Consider the following 14905-nt stretch of genomic DNA (forward strand, 5'->3'; position numbering starts at 1 on the left):
TAGGATTAGGGAGAAGGCTTCAGACATCGATTTCCTATACTGCTTAAATTTTGCAGGCCCCAAGTTCCAAGTCTGTCAAATGGGCATGGCATTAATGGACTGTGGTAGGCTGAGTAATTGTCTCCAAAGATTCCTACAGCCTACTTTTGGGAACCTGTGAATGTTACCTTACATGGCACAGGGGATTTTACAGATGTGATTAAAGTAAGGGTCTTGAGGTGGAAATTATCCTGGATTATCTGGTGAATTCTAAATGTAGTCACAAATGTCCTTAGAGAGAGAAGCAGAGAGAGACTGGCAACAGAAAAGAAGAAGGCCATGTGACAACAGAAGCAGATTCAGAGAAAGAAGATGCCAAGCCTCTGGCTTTGAAGATGAAGAAGGGGCCCGCGAGCCAAGGAATACTCTAGAAGCAACAAACGTAAGGAAATGGGACTCTCCTGGAGCCTCCAGAAGGAACTAGCCAATACTTTTATTTTAGCCCCGTAAGACTCTCTTTGAACTTCTGACTTCCAGAATTGAGAATAAATCTGAATTATTCCAAGCCACTGAGTCTGTGATCATCTGTAACAGCAGCAAGAAGAAAACAAATACACTGGATGTCAGTTCACTCTTAGGAAAATCATGCACCTGGCTCACAGACTAGTGCTCTCAAGGCCTGGGGCAGGGCCAGGGGGAGACGGGGAAAGGGGTTGTAGATCCAGTTCCCCTGATCCACAGCTGCTGGACTCCCCTGCCTCGCTTGGGGGCTCCCTGAGTGTTCCCACCGCACAGCCTCCCCTCAGCCAGGAGCCGGGCAGGAGAAGGACTTTAGGGCACGTCTGCTGAGTGACTGAGTTCTGGGTGTTTGCAGCTCAGGCGGCCTGGGCACGAATAAGGCCAGGTTCGAGCTGGACCGGCAGCAGGAGTTGTGCACCTACAGAAAGGCGTGAAGGCCTGCAGAATGAATGAGCGCAGCCCCAATGAACAAGGCCAGCAACACTCAGGCTCCCTCAGGGCCCTCAGAGACCCGGCTGAGAGCAGGACACGGAGCCGGAGCCGAAGGAGGGGAGCTGTCCACCCACCTCTGCCACCGATGTGCCCTGTGACTTCAGACAAGTCTCCCCCGACCCTGCTCGCTGGGCCCCCATCTCCCAGTCTGTGGGCAGCGTGTGAGCTGGGTGACGCCCAAGGAGCCAGCCCGCTCTGATGCTGGGTAGCCCCAGACTCCAGCCAGGCTGACCCCAGTGGACACTCAGCACTTGGAGGTTCACAGAGTCAAAGGCTCGGGGAGAGCACATCCCAGGACCTGCAAAAGCCAGGTGAAAGAGGCAATGCCAGGAATGCACCGTCAAAATGTTTTGTCTAAAAACGGGCTGACGCAGCCTGCAAAATGCCTATTGTACATGGATCCTAAACCAACAGAGACTGAACGGAGCATGCCAGATAAGTGTACAGAAACCGGAGCGGCCCACTGTGGGCAGAAAACACGTGAACTGGTTCCTAGGAGAGAAAGGTGGCTGAAAAGGGGCCCAGGGCTCTGGGGTCTTCTCAGTGACAGCACTGACCGAGAATCTTCCAAGACTCCCTCTCAACTGCCTGGGAAGAGAGAGGCCTCTTAACCAGCACGGAGTGAGCTGGTGTGTTATTTGCATTTATGGTAATCCACTGTGGCCAGCTAGGGAGCTGAACTTGGAGAGGAAAGGCACCTGCTCAAGGTCAGAAGGCTACAAAGTGGCTGAAATAGGATTCAACACCACGGCTGTTGAACCCCAAACCCCAAAGCTTTTGGCCACTAGGCAAACTACAGAGATGAAGTAAGACAATGTTTCCCATAGTACACCATGCCGGGTCACTAACAGAAAGTTCTGGAGGTTACAGCACATGCCTAAGCTTTGGAGTGGTCATGGTAAAAGGAAGTGATCACGCTTGTCCAATAAACAAATGTCCATCACTCTATCAAGGACAGAAACAAGGACGAAAGGACTGAGCATGGTATGGGATTGTCCTTCAGGAACCCCCGAGGCCAACAGCGGGCACTGGCTTGCTCTCAGAAAGGACTTTACTATGGGTCAGAGCTGAAGGTGGAATGGGCCCCCAGAGGTAGTGAGCTTCCCATCACAAGGGATGTTCACAGAAAACCTTTCCGGGGTGCCCGGGTGGCTCAGTCGGGTAAGCGTCCGACTTCGGCTCAGGTCATGAGTTCCAGCCCCGCATCGGCCTCTGTGCTGACAGCTCAGAGCCTGGAGCCTCCTTCAGATTCTATGTCTCCCTCTCTCTCTGCCCCTCCCCAGCTTGCTCTCTCTCTCTCTCCCTCTCTGTCTCTCTCTCTCTCTCCCAAAAATAAACATTAAAAAAAAAAAACCTTTTTTTAAAGAAAACCTTTCCAAAACACAGACTTGACACTATCTGCCTCATCCTCAGTGTTAGAGGCTCTTCCCGGTCTCACACACACCCCTTTGCCACCAGCCTATTCTCTACACACTGGAACCTCTTACCAAGTTCAGGCCTCTCAGCCTTCTACCACACTGCCCCTCTGCTGAAACATCCATGAGCCCTTCCAACACCTCCAGACTCCACAGTTTTTATGGGTCTGCTCAAACACCGCTCCTTGGCCAGCCACGCCGCAAGCAGGTCCGGGGACACGATGTCTACGCTCCCGTGCAATCAACTTCCTATTTGCCTCCTTCCCCACCTCTCTGGTGGTCATCCAACAGCAATAACTTTGCTCCCATTACCTACCACCACGCCTAACTCTGAGTCGGCCTCTATTAATGTTTTTGCATGACAGTAACTGGCTTATGGTTTGCACCCCGAAGCCAGGCTTGCTGCCTTCCCGTCTTCCTGGAGAGAAAAGCCAGCACGCCCACAGCGCTGCTCCTGAAAGCTCTGAACTCAGAGTGAAAGCCGGCCCTGCTCTGCCGGGAAGCCTGCGGCTGGGTAGCTAATCAGGTCATCTTTGAAGCTGAGACCACAACAATTTTATTTAAAAAAATTAAAAAGCTCAAGGAAGAAATAATCAAGGAGCTCAATTAGGGACATCTGGGCTCAGAAATCATAAAAGTCAGTGGTATTTTACAAATAAGAAGGCTTTCCCGATTCTCAAGGGACACACCAAGGTTCATCGGTGTCCAACCATTTGCACCTCCTCCCTCATGGAGATTAAGACACATCTCCCCAGCCTCCCTCTGCATCTCTGCTGTTTCAACACTGAAGACAATCCTCTGGCACATGGCCGTATGGGCCAGATGGTTAGCACTTCTTCAGGCAGGATACAGTTCCATTCCTTCCTCACAACGGGAATGTGGGGGCTGGCTCTTGGTGGAACCCACTGACGGACGGAAGCAACAGTCCCCTCTCTTCCAAGCAATTGTGCATGGAGAGCCACCCAGGGCCCTGACATTAGCCAATTCCAATTCAATGTCTCTGACCAAGTCATCCCATGGAATAGCCCAGTAAGCTCTCATGGGAACACATGGGCACAATCAGGGGTGACCCTCAAGCGGACAGCATCGGACTCAATAATATTTCAAACCCCCCATGCTTGTACAGAGCTTTGTTATTTGCAAATGGCTTGTGCACACCCCCTTTCATTCAGCGGCCCCAGAATGTTCAGAGAAGATGCCATTGGTCTCTCCCTGTTGCACATACAGAGCCCAAGTCCCAGAGAAGGGAAGGGACTTTCCCAGACTGTTTCCTGATTTCTAACTCCAAGGTCTCCTTATGGTGCCTTCACCATCTCTGCAGCACAGAGTAAGAGATCAGTAAGTGTTTTCAGTTTAATTGTATTTCTGCACTGAAACAACGAAAAGATGGCTCTTGGTGTTGGTGTGGATCTATTTTAGGGAGCACAGGATAAGGTGTTCAGATGGTGGGGGTGCATCCTGAGTGCCCCACTCACGACCCAGCAGAGACATTCACACATCTCATGAACTGAGCCAATGCACTCTCGTGGCCCAGAACGATCCACCCTCCCCCTGGGGATCACACGGCTGCCAGGGGGCAAGAGCAAGTTTTGAACCCAAGCTGCCCGACCACAAAGTCCCTGCATCACCTCCCAGAGGAGGCTTGACTTATTGCCCATCCCGGCCACCAATCTCCTCTTTCGGTGTCCCTTTTGACTCCTGAGGATCCGTCTCTCAGATTTTCGGCATTTGTATCTTGTGGCTCACCTCCACTGACATAGTGGGGTGTTGAATAACTCTATATTTGTCACCTATACCTTAAGAGAAACGACTGTGGGTCACACATCAGCTCCTTCAGGAGGACCAGGGTTTTCTACCGTCTTCTCCGGTGATCCCTTGCATAGGGAACCAGAGAGTCTCCAGGGAGGGGTGTTCGGGTCAGGGCCCTTCTCTGGCGGCCCTGCCCCGGAAGCACACCTGTGGATTTGGCAGGGAGCAGGTGCAGAGGAGTTTCTGCCAGGTCACCTCGAGGGAGTGCAGTTTCAAATTCCTCATGAGCACTGATCCTCGGGAGTCACTTGGAAGTTCACACTGCAAGATGCATGAACAGCCCACTCTTTGCAGAGAACTAGGTGGGGGCAGTTCAGGCAGAGGACCAACTGGTTCCAAAGAGGCAGTGCACAGCTGCAATCCGGGCCCTGGTCTGTGCAGCCTCCCACACATCCCAATCCTTCCAGTCGGAGGGAGGAGGGTGCTGGGTCTGCCTGCTCTCATCACTCCACTGGACAAAATCCTCCTCCTTTGCCCTCTCTTCTCCCTCTCCAGGTGACAAAGGCAGAAGGCCATTTACCACCCACGGTGTCGCCACGCCGGGGCCGGCCCACACGTAGCAGTCAGGAGAAGCCAGGTTGTGTCACTGCGACAACTGAACCCCACTCAGTGGCTTCTCCCCACGCACGGTTTGTCACTTGCACGTATGTGCAGGGCAGAGTTTGTCCTCACCCCTCCCGTGGCAGGAGAAGCAAACGTAGCAAATCATACTCCAGCCCTGAGAACTTCTGTCCAGGGTGATACACACGTTTTTCCTTATGTTTCATTGGCTCCAAGCAAGCCGGAGGCGATGCCTAATTTTAATGGATCAGAAGTATGGTTCTACCACTTGCCCAGAGGCGAACGGCAAATATCGGGTGAACAGCATGAAGGACTACCACACCGTGATAGCAGAAACAATAACAATGATAAAATATTAAAAGAAGCTGACATTTATTGGTATTTACCATACACCAGGCATTGGGCTAAGTGCTTTGTATCCTTTATTTCATTTAATATTTACAACAAGGTGGATGTTAATATAAAGCCTGAATTTATAGGTGAAGAAATGGAGGCTCGTGACTCCAAGGGACTTGCCCAAGGTCAGCTGGCACGTGATGGCCTGGGACTTAAACCCAGGACCCTAAGGCGCTAAGACCACGATGTTAATCTCTCTGCCACCCATATTTAGGGACACTTGGAATGGGCAAAAGACAACCACGCTGACTTTGAGGGAATAGTCAGAAACACTGCTTTTTCATCTTACTCTCAAGCCACGGAGCCCTGTCACATGCAGCAGGTGGCTTCAAGGCCCAGGAGGAAAGCACCTTTCTTGAATCAAAGCAGTTCAGATTTGCTGATCATCCAATCAGCTTGCCATGGCGTGCCAGGACCCACACCCGGCAGCTATGTGACTCCTCGCTCATCGAATTCTCGTGCCTCTGACAGGTAAGTCTCACTGGCCCCATTTTGCAACTGAGAAATCCAAGGCCCACAGCTAATCAGAACAGGGCCGTGGACCCAGATCTGCTGGCTCTAAGGCTTGTGATGACCAAGGAAGATCTTTTCGTGGGGAGGCCAGCCCAGGGGTGTGTGTGGCTGGAGAGGACCAGCTCAGGGAAGGAGTCCCTGAGTCCATACAAATGTGGGTATGCTTCTCCAAGCCAGCCCCTTCCTTTCTCAGGCTCGGAGGAAGGCCTGAGGAAGAAGGTGGCCCTGGACAGGGCAGCCTCTGAGTGATTGGTAAGCCCCCACTGGAGACACCTTCCTCTTAGTGAAAGGCACCTGTGCCTCTGGGAGTCCTCCTGGGAAGGCAAACAGGAAGTCCCTGCCGGGCAGTTCAGTGCAATGAAAGCAGATGGCTTTGGAGTCCAGAGCAGATACCATCTCTACCGCTTGAAAGCTGTGTGGCTCCGGGAAAGTCACTTAACCTCTCTGAGCCCTGGTTTCCACAAAACAACAGAGTGGGGCAGGATCTTCCTGAGGGTTTCATCCTTGGTCTTGTTTCAGGAACTAACTATTCTCTGATGAACTCAAGCAAAGGCCCTGGGGCAACAAAAGGTAAGTGGGAGAGTCAGTGAATGGAACTCCACGGGATGGTGGGAGGTAGCTAACGCTTATGAGCCACTTCAGCGTGCAAGGGGTGGCCCTGAGCGCACTCCCCTCATTAGCACCTACGACTCTCTCTACCACCCTGTGAGAAGAGCTCTTGTGATCCAGCGTGCCAGGCAGGAATCACTAGAAGCAGGACGAGTCCCCAGACCTGCAAAGGCCAGAGTGTGTGTGTTGGGGGTATTAACGGCGCGTATGAGAGTGTGATTGCAGGGGCGCCTGGGTGGCTCAGTTGGTTGAGTGTCTGGCTTTTGGTTTCAGCTCAGGTCATAATCTCACGATTTGGTGGGTTTGAGCCCCGTGTCGAGCTCTGCGCTGGCAGAGAGAAGCCTGCTTGGAATTCTCTGTCTCCTCTCTCTTTGACCCTCCACCACTCATGCTGTCTCTGTCTCTCTCAAAATAAATAAATACACTTAAAAAAAAGTGTGATTGTAGGGGAAGAGTATGAAGGGATATTTTTTCCCAATTATTTTGGTTTTTAGTCTGATCACAAAAATAATTGAAACCCATGACAAATTCAAACAATACAGAAACGTACAAGATACCACTGGGTGTCTCATCCATTCTCAGCCACTTCTACCCCAAACAGGCAGTCACTCTGTTAACATTTTCATGAAGTTCCTTCCAAATATTCTCTATGCTTCTATGTGATATCTTACAAAGTAGGATTCATTCATCACTTCTTTATGGCCTGCTGACAACAGTAAGAGTAGCCACATTTATAGAGCACTTCCTGGGACCAGGTTCCGTCCCAGGTGCTGGGGACAGCTGTGAACAAGGGGCATGGCCCCTGCTCTGCTGGGACATCAGCAACACTCTGGAACTCACTTCACCCCCCGCCTATGAACACATCACGGACTATCACCCAAATCATCACCGATAAATCCACTACGCTTTTCTAAAATGGAAAGTTTTGTTGTATTTTGTAAGTATTTCGCCTTTGATTCAACCAATCCCCTACTGATGAATGGTTATTTCCAATTTTTTGCTCTTACCAAAAAAGAGTGCATCTTTAATGCACACGTGCTAGTATTTACATAAATTTTACAGATTCCTCAGATGTAAATTTTTATTTTATCCAGACAATGCCAGCCTCCTTTCCAAAAAGAAGTGTGGCCCAATGCACTCTCCCACAGATAGTAGACAAGAATGTCATTTTGTAGCAGCCTTGACAGCACTGGGTTTTATTAATTTTTTGGATTTTGCCAATCATTTAGGGGAAAAAACAAATCTCATTTTTGTTTTAATGTTAAGGGTTCCTTAATACCAAACTCAGTCCTTTCATAGAGAGAAGCAGGATGTGGTGAAGGTTTGTGGTGAGGATGACAGGTTCCAGGCAGGATTTGGGGGACACCCTACCCCTCTGTGTACTAGGCAGGAAAAGCAGCTGTGGTTCTCTCTTTCCTTCTCTACAGAACTGAACTCTTAATGGAAAGGGCACATATTGACCTTGCAAATCCCCCTTTCTGCTTTCCCATTAAGGGACACATCATCTGCTAATCAGGATTAATGGCCTCCATCCATCGCAATGATGAGGAAAGCATAACTGGAAGGAGAATCAGGCTGAGGTGCAAGACAAACGACAGGGGCTCCTCACCACAAAGTGCTAGAGCTGCTGACCTGGGGGCCCCACCTCCTGAGGCTCATGACACCCAAAGCCAGCTCCTGGGTCCCTGAGGGCAAGGCTCAAGGCTGGCATGTGTGTTGCCCCCACGAGCCATTACCCTGAGACGGACCACACTGTTGGTGCTCAATCAATACTCGTTGGAACAGCCCGGTTCCTGGCAAGCGTTACTAACACCTCAAATTCACAAATGGCGGCTGGGCCCCTGAAATGGACCACTCTCCCCAAGGAAGGGACATGGGATCTTGCTAGACAGAGAGAGCAAATCGGGGGTTGATGGGAGAACTTCCCACTGTTGGAGCGGTCTGGGGAGGAATTCTGGAACAAGTGAGACCGGAGGTGAGACTGGGGAAGGGAGAAGATTTGAATAAACACAGACCAGAGGAGAGAGCACGCCAGGCAGGGGAGGACGCAGACAAAGACAGAAGTCTTCAAGCGGTGCCAGGAGCCCTGTGAGAGCTACGCAGCGATGGGCCAGAGTCACTGCTGCCACTCATCGACAGCCATTGCTAAGTATTCCGAGTGCCGCCAGCAGAAGGCTGCAGCCTGAAACAGTGGGAATCTTTACACCACAGCAATCAGCAAATACAATAAAATCGGGACTTTTCTTTTTCCGCTGGTTTGCCAGCATATGACAGTTTATAGATAGATGTACACTATTATTATGGGGAAGCACAAGAGGGTTTAAGTGGGAGGATGACTCAGGTCAGGTTTGCATTTGTGGAAGGGTCACTCCAGGGCCAGCGTGGGAGGGACAGTTGGGGACAGGAGGAGAAGCAGAGAAACAGCCAGAAGTCTCCTCCCGTTATCCAGGCGAGTGATGCAGAAAGGAGCCAAGGGATAGATTCTATTGAAGAAGGAGGATTGATGCCTTGGAGACTGGAGGGGCATGGGGGAGGGGAAAAGGGAAGAGCAAAGGCTATTTGAGCTTTTAAAGGATAAAAAGCCTTTCTCAACTTGGCAAACGTCTGACCTCCTCTATCTGATCTCCCGTCTACCCAAAGAAGAAAGGAGACATGTAGAATGGGTTCTAGAAAGCCCAGAGGGGCTGGTCCCGTGCGGGCTAGCAAGAGAAAGGAAGCAACCCCCCTCTATCTCCTCTTTTCCTCCCTCCTCCTCCACTTCCTCCCTACTCCTACTCCGCTAACAAAGCCCTCTCATCTGAAGGATAAATATCGCAGCTGCCTTAGCTCTTGTGGTCCACCCCCACCATTTGCGTCTCCGCTGGAAACCCTGAGTCTCAGACACAAACACCCAAGGTTTACGATCAGTGCCTGCCATTAAAAATACATTCCTGAAATACTCCTCTCCCTGTGCTGTCTGCTTTGGGACATAAAAGAGGAAAGTTTAGGAAAAGGGAATACGCTGGCTATCCAGATAGACTGGATACAGAGTCACAGCGACCTAGGGCCTGAGCTTGGATCTGTCCCTGGAACCTCTCAGAACCTCAATCTCCTCATCTGAAAAAGGGAAACTGCATTCTCCAGCTTAGAGGATCTTTGTGAGAACAAAATGCAGAGGGAAGGGGAGGGGAGGGGAAGGGATGGAAGGGGAGGGGAGGGAAGGGATGCCCCACTGCCACTACCAACACCACCACCACTGCACACAGAGCCTGACAACAGCAGGCACCCACTCCAGGTAGTTGGCCAGGGGAGAGAACATGGATTCAACAGAAAGATAAGCCTGGGGTCTGGCTGACTCTCTCCTGCTGGCTCTGTGCCATGCGCCTCTGGGCCATTTACCTAACTTCTCTGTACTACAATCTCCACCTTCATGGTTATTGTCTCAGGCCAGCCAACTTGCCTCAGTGATCTTGTCTGTAAAATGGGGCCGTGCTGTCTGCCCATTGCAGAGTTTAGGTGAGACCCAGATCCACACAAAAGCGCTTTGGGAAGCGCTCACCCTATGCGAAGGCAAGATATTATTCGAGAAATTCTTTTATGTATTTTGTTTGGCCAAGGAAGGACAAATCTGTAAAACACAGAAAACACTATTTGCTGCTGTTTCTAAGCCCCAAACACTAATGCTTACAAGGGTCCATCGTGTCGGCACCCTAAATGAGTGTCTGTTGAACCCCTACTATGGACCGGCGCTGTGCCAGCCACCGGACACGCAGACGTGAACGAACCGCCCTCAGATGCCGAGGGGACCCACTCCCCGGAACCACACTGACAAGCTGAGAGATTATACCAAGCAGCAAGTCCGCCAGAGGACAGAGCCAGACGCCATGGGAGCACAGAGCAAGGCAGCCTCTGTCGGGGAAGGCTGGGCAGGAAAGCCTGAGCTGAGAACCAGGTGGGAGAAGTTAGCGCTCCAGACAGAAGGAAGGAGCAGATGTGGCATGGTTTGGGATCCCCCCAGAGCAGACCCGAGAGTAGAATGTGGGTGCTAAGGAGCACTTAGGGGGTGATCCCAGGAAGCTGGTGGGCGGTTGGGGCAGTAAGACAGATGTTCTACAGATGTGAGCTCAGGCTGCTATAACAAAATAGCATAGGCTGAGTGACTTAAAAACAACAGAAATGGAGTCCTCACAGCTCTGGGGGCTGGAGGTCCGAGATCGGGGTCAACAGAGCCGGTAGTGGTGGGAGCCTCCTCCAGGTGGCCCACTGCTGCAGAGAACAGAAAGGGGAAGCAAGCTCCTTCAGAAACCTTAAAAGGGCACCAATCTCATCATGAGGGGGCCACCCTGCTCACTCGATCACCTCCCAAACACTCTGCCTCCCGGTCTCATCGCGTGGCAGGTTAGAGGTTCACCATATGAATTCTGGGAGACACAAACATTCAGCCCAAACCAACAGGGAGAAGAGGAAAGCATGCGTTTATGAACAAATGGGACACTGTAAAGGTAACTGGGGCCCAATCCCCCCGGGAACGCTCTGAGAGGCTGTGAAGGATGTGCCTCAGAGTCGTCCCATCGAGGCCCTCGAAAACTGGATATTTCGCCTCCAATTCCTGCTCCTCATTCACTGATTGCGGGTGGCTCCTGAGTCATCCCAATCACTCCCCCCACACCCTCCCACGGCTATCCTACTTGGTAAGCAGGCAGGGCATCTTCCCGAGACCGGACCAAGTCATCAGGCAGAGACTTGCAAGTTCTTGAGGTCTGAAGCCATCTGAGACACAGAACCATCCATCACGGATGGGGGTATCTTGGGGTAAATGGAGGCAATCAGGGCGGGGCATTGACAGTGGCTGTAACAACATGCAAACAGGCAGTGTATGGTATTGTGTGCCCGCAAGCTGTGTACCCCGCACCCCAGGGTGGAAGGGGTGAGGGAACAGAGAGTACAAGAGGGGCTGCAGAAGGTCTATATAACACCTTACAGAGTTTACAGAACTCTTTCCCAGAAGTAACTGGGAACCATGGGAGAGATTCAGGGGAGAGTCAGTGGCACGGTCAGATCTGTGATTACATGGGCCACTCTGGCTGCCTTCTGGAAAAGAGACTGCGGCCAAAAAGACTAGAGACACGAGACCAGGTAGGGGAGAGAAGAGAGAACTGGAAGACTTGAAGCCAGAGGGGACAGCACGTGTCCCCTACTGACCACCCTCCAAACCTGAAGGAAGGCCTCCTCGGCCCCTCTCTCCCTACACCGCCCCTCCCAGGAAGCCAGGTGCTGTGCTACCTTGGAAAGTCAGGGCTCCCACTTCCGTGCCCTGTTACATGGAGTCACAACGCATCTTGCGTGGACGCCCAGAGTTGTGGGGTGAGGGGCTGCCCTCGCGGGGGGCTGACCTAGCAAAGACCTAACATGCCGCACCAGCTGGGAGTCCCCTCCTGCTCTCCCTACTGCCCCTGCCCCTGCCCAGGGCCTCGCCTCCCCTCCCCCTCCCCCTCCCCCAGGGGCCTTTTGTGGGAAGCGGGGGATCCCACCTTCTGCCCATGTTCCTAGAACCCCTCTTGGCTCCAGGAAGGCACCTCGCCTTGCCGGTCCTTTCTTACCATAAAAGTCCTGCCTTTCTTTTTATCCTTTAATAAGGTTACAGCAGGATGGGGGGGGGGGGGGGGCAGGCAAATTGAGGCCTCAGGCTACATCTGCCTTCATTTAAAACTACCCGACTCCTGAAAGGCCGAAAAAAAGTCTCTGAACTTCTCGTTTATAGTCTTTGTTAGATCCAAGTCCAGAGTTAGTCTCGCCAGCAGATTGTATCAGCCTGGATGGGGCCCATATGCCTCCAGGAACTGACCCTCTTACAGCTTACCCCCTACACTCCCAGGTACCCCAATTCCTGCCCGTCCCTGGCCCCTGGGAGTGGCCTCAACTTCTGAATGTCATTTAAGAAAACCTGGAAGCTTTTTCTCTCCTCCTAGAAGCTCCAGGATTCCTCCACTGCCCCCAAAACCCTGCATCAGCCGCGTCCTCTGAATTCTCCTGTGGCATGCAGTTCCGGATGAGAAAATGTGTTTTTATTTTCCACTAAAAATATATAGAAGGGGGAGTTTATTGTTGTTCGTAATTACACTGGGCTATTTGACAAAGAGCATCTGGACAAAGGCAATGCGTGCACACTTAAAGGGGGAAACTCTGTCATTTACAACAGAATAAAGGGAAAAAGTAAGACAGCACCTCCAACTGCTCAGTGCTCAGAGGCAGCGGCTCCTCTCCCCTCTCCTGGAGCTGGAGGGGCCCTGACAGTCTTCTGCTGTTACTAATTTACCAGGCTGGGCCCAGACCCCAAGGCCAGGCCTGCCTGCAGGAGAGGCAGAGCTAAAAACAGCTACAGCCTCCAGGAGGGGCCAGTGAGTTGTCTAATCGCTCAGCTTTCTCCTTGCCCTCCCTGCCAACTCTGCTCTGAGGCAGGCGGCAGAGAGCAAAGGCATGCTTTGATTTGGCAAGGAGGGAAAAAAGAAGACTGTGTGCAGGTGTAGAGACAAAATTGTCCGGGCAACCTGGGGGAAAATGCCTCTGGGCTGCCACTGGTGCACGAGAAGCGATCGATCGGAGGAGTTGTTTGTGGGCGCAGTGAGGGGTGCGGCTTCCCGGAGCCCAGAAGCAGGGTGGGGTGTTACTAATGCATCCACATGCCCCAGTCACAAGGGGGCTGTGGCTGGGAGGTTTCTTGTTATGAAAGTTAGCCACAGTTAATGGGTTTTCTTAGATCCTTTGTATATTTTATTGGGGCCAGGATGGGGAGGGAGTGAGCATTCATTACGCACGTTTGGCTGAAAGTTGCCCAGACACTCACTCATCTAGGCAACCCCTCAGCCTACATTTATTATTAATAATAATAGCTACCATTCAGTGACATCCATTGCGGGCCAGGTGCTGCACTAAGCACTTTACCTTTGGTATCTGATTCAGGCCTCACAGCTTCCCCGTAAGACAGACATTATCGTCCCCATGTTGTCAATAATAAAGCAGGCTCAGGAAAGGACAGTGACTCGCCCCAAAGCCTGTAGCCTGTAAGAGTAGAGATTCAAAGCCAGGCCCGTCTGATTTCAAAGTCCAGGCTGTTAACTGGTACCGTATCCAGGCTCCCTGCGTGGGTCTCTATGCCTGGCGTTGGGCTGGGTGCTAGAATAAATGTTTGATGCAAGTAATGTTTCTGGAATGACAGATTACAGGTCTACCCTGAACGTGTAAGTACTAAAAGCTGGGTTCTGCCTTCACCTCTCACAGCAAGACTACCCCCGGACAGAGAGGACAGCAAAGAACAGCGGGGAACTTCTCCGCCCAGGCCAAGAGACGGGTGGGCCGTGGATAGGCTGTCAGCACAAGTGGCCCCAGTTCTCTGCCTCTCCTGTGACCACGCCCCATGCAATGTGACCTTGCAGCTCCCCATCCTGACACTGTCTACTGGCCCATCCCTCGAATCCGGGCTGCTCTAGGGCCTTGCTCTGGTCAAAAGAATGCAAAGGAAGTGATGGCCTCAAAAGGCCTGTGGCTTCGGCTTTGGAGCCCTGCCATTGTCATGTGACAGCCCCCCTTCACTGGCCTACTATAGGATTAGAGACATCTAATCACGTCTCTCAGTCAGCCCAATGACCCTAAGCCACAGCCAGCCAACCACCACCCAAGGAGGCCACAGTAGATCAGTCCACCTCCAGGCAAGCTGGCACACGGCCACACACGGGTGAGTGAGCCCAGACAACACCGGAACTGCCTGACGGGCCCCAAAGTGCTGACTGCAGAATCATGAGGTTTGTAAATGTTGCTGTTTAAGGGATCCAGGTCTGGGGGTGGCTTGTTATGCAGCAAATGCTAACTGATACATTGCTCATCTGTTAGCTGAGAAGCCACGTGAAGTGTGGTCACGGCCTGGAACAGCCCTGATGCCCCAGGACCTGCCAGAATCCATCCAGGCTGCTAAAGCAAGGATATTTCTGGACAACCAGGTTTGCCCTTTGCCTGTTGTTTGTTTCTTTGCTGCCTCCTCCCTTACTGGATATAATGTGAAGGAAAGAAAATATTGCAGACTGGGAGGCAGAGAGCAGAGGCAAAGATCTATCAGCGGATTCAGTGAGTTGAGTGTCCCAACCCCTGTAACACCCACACATGTCACATTGTGTGTAACAGTTTTTTTTCATGTGTGAAACATTGGCTTTTTGTAGCATATGCGTATGAGAGAAGACGCTGTGTGGGGAAGCTTTGGGAGCACAGGGAGGAGGACAAGGAAGGTCAGTGACCCCAAACACCCCACACGTGTATCCTGCGGCCGCTGTAACAAATTACCACAAGATTGCTGGCTTAAAACATAAATATGCACTCTCACACTTCTGAGGCCAGACATCTGAAATCAAGGTGTCTATGGGAGCGGTTCCTTCTAGAGACTTTGCAGGAGGACCTCTTCCATGCCTCTTCCTGGCTTCTGGAGGCATCTGGCCATCCTCGGCGCTCTTTGGCTTATAATCGCATCACTCCACCTCTGTCTTCACATGGCCTTCCTCCTGTGCTTCTGTGGGTCGGCTCTTGGTCTTAGAAGGGCACCAGTGATTGGGGTTGGCACCCACCTTAAACCCAGGATGACTTCACCT

At 51.8% G+C, this 14905-nt stretch overlaps 1 long non-coding RNA gene across 2 annotated transcripts in view; it reads right to left on the reverse strand.

Moving 5' to 3' along the window:
* LOC131499573 (uncharacterized) overlaps window positions 1-14905 on the reverse strand; it is an 815236-nt gene that overhangs the window by 593627 nt on the left and 206704 nt on the right. The gene's annotated exons all lie outside the window — the stretch shown is intronic.

This window comes from Neofelis nebulosa, chromosome 17, assembly GCF_028018385.1.
Source record: "Neofelis nebulosa isolate mNeoNeb1 chromosome 17, mNeoNeb1.pri, whole genome shotgun sequence".
Classification (NCBI taxonomy): domain Eukaryota; kingdom Metazoa; phylum Chordata; class Mammalia; order Carnivora; family Felidae; genus Neofelis; species Neofelis nebulosa.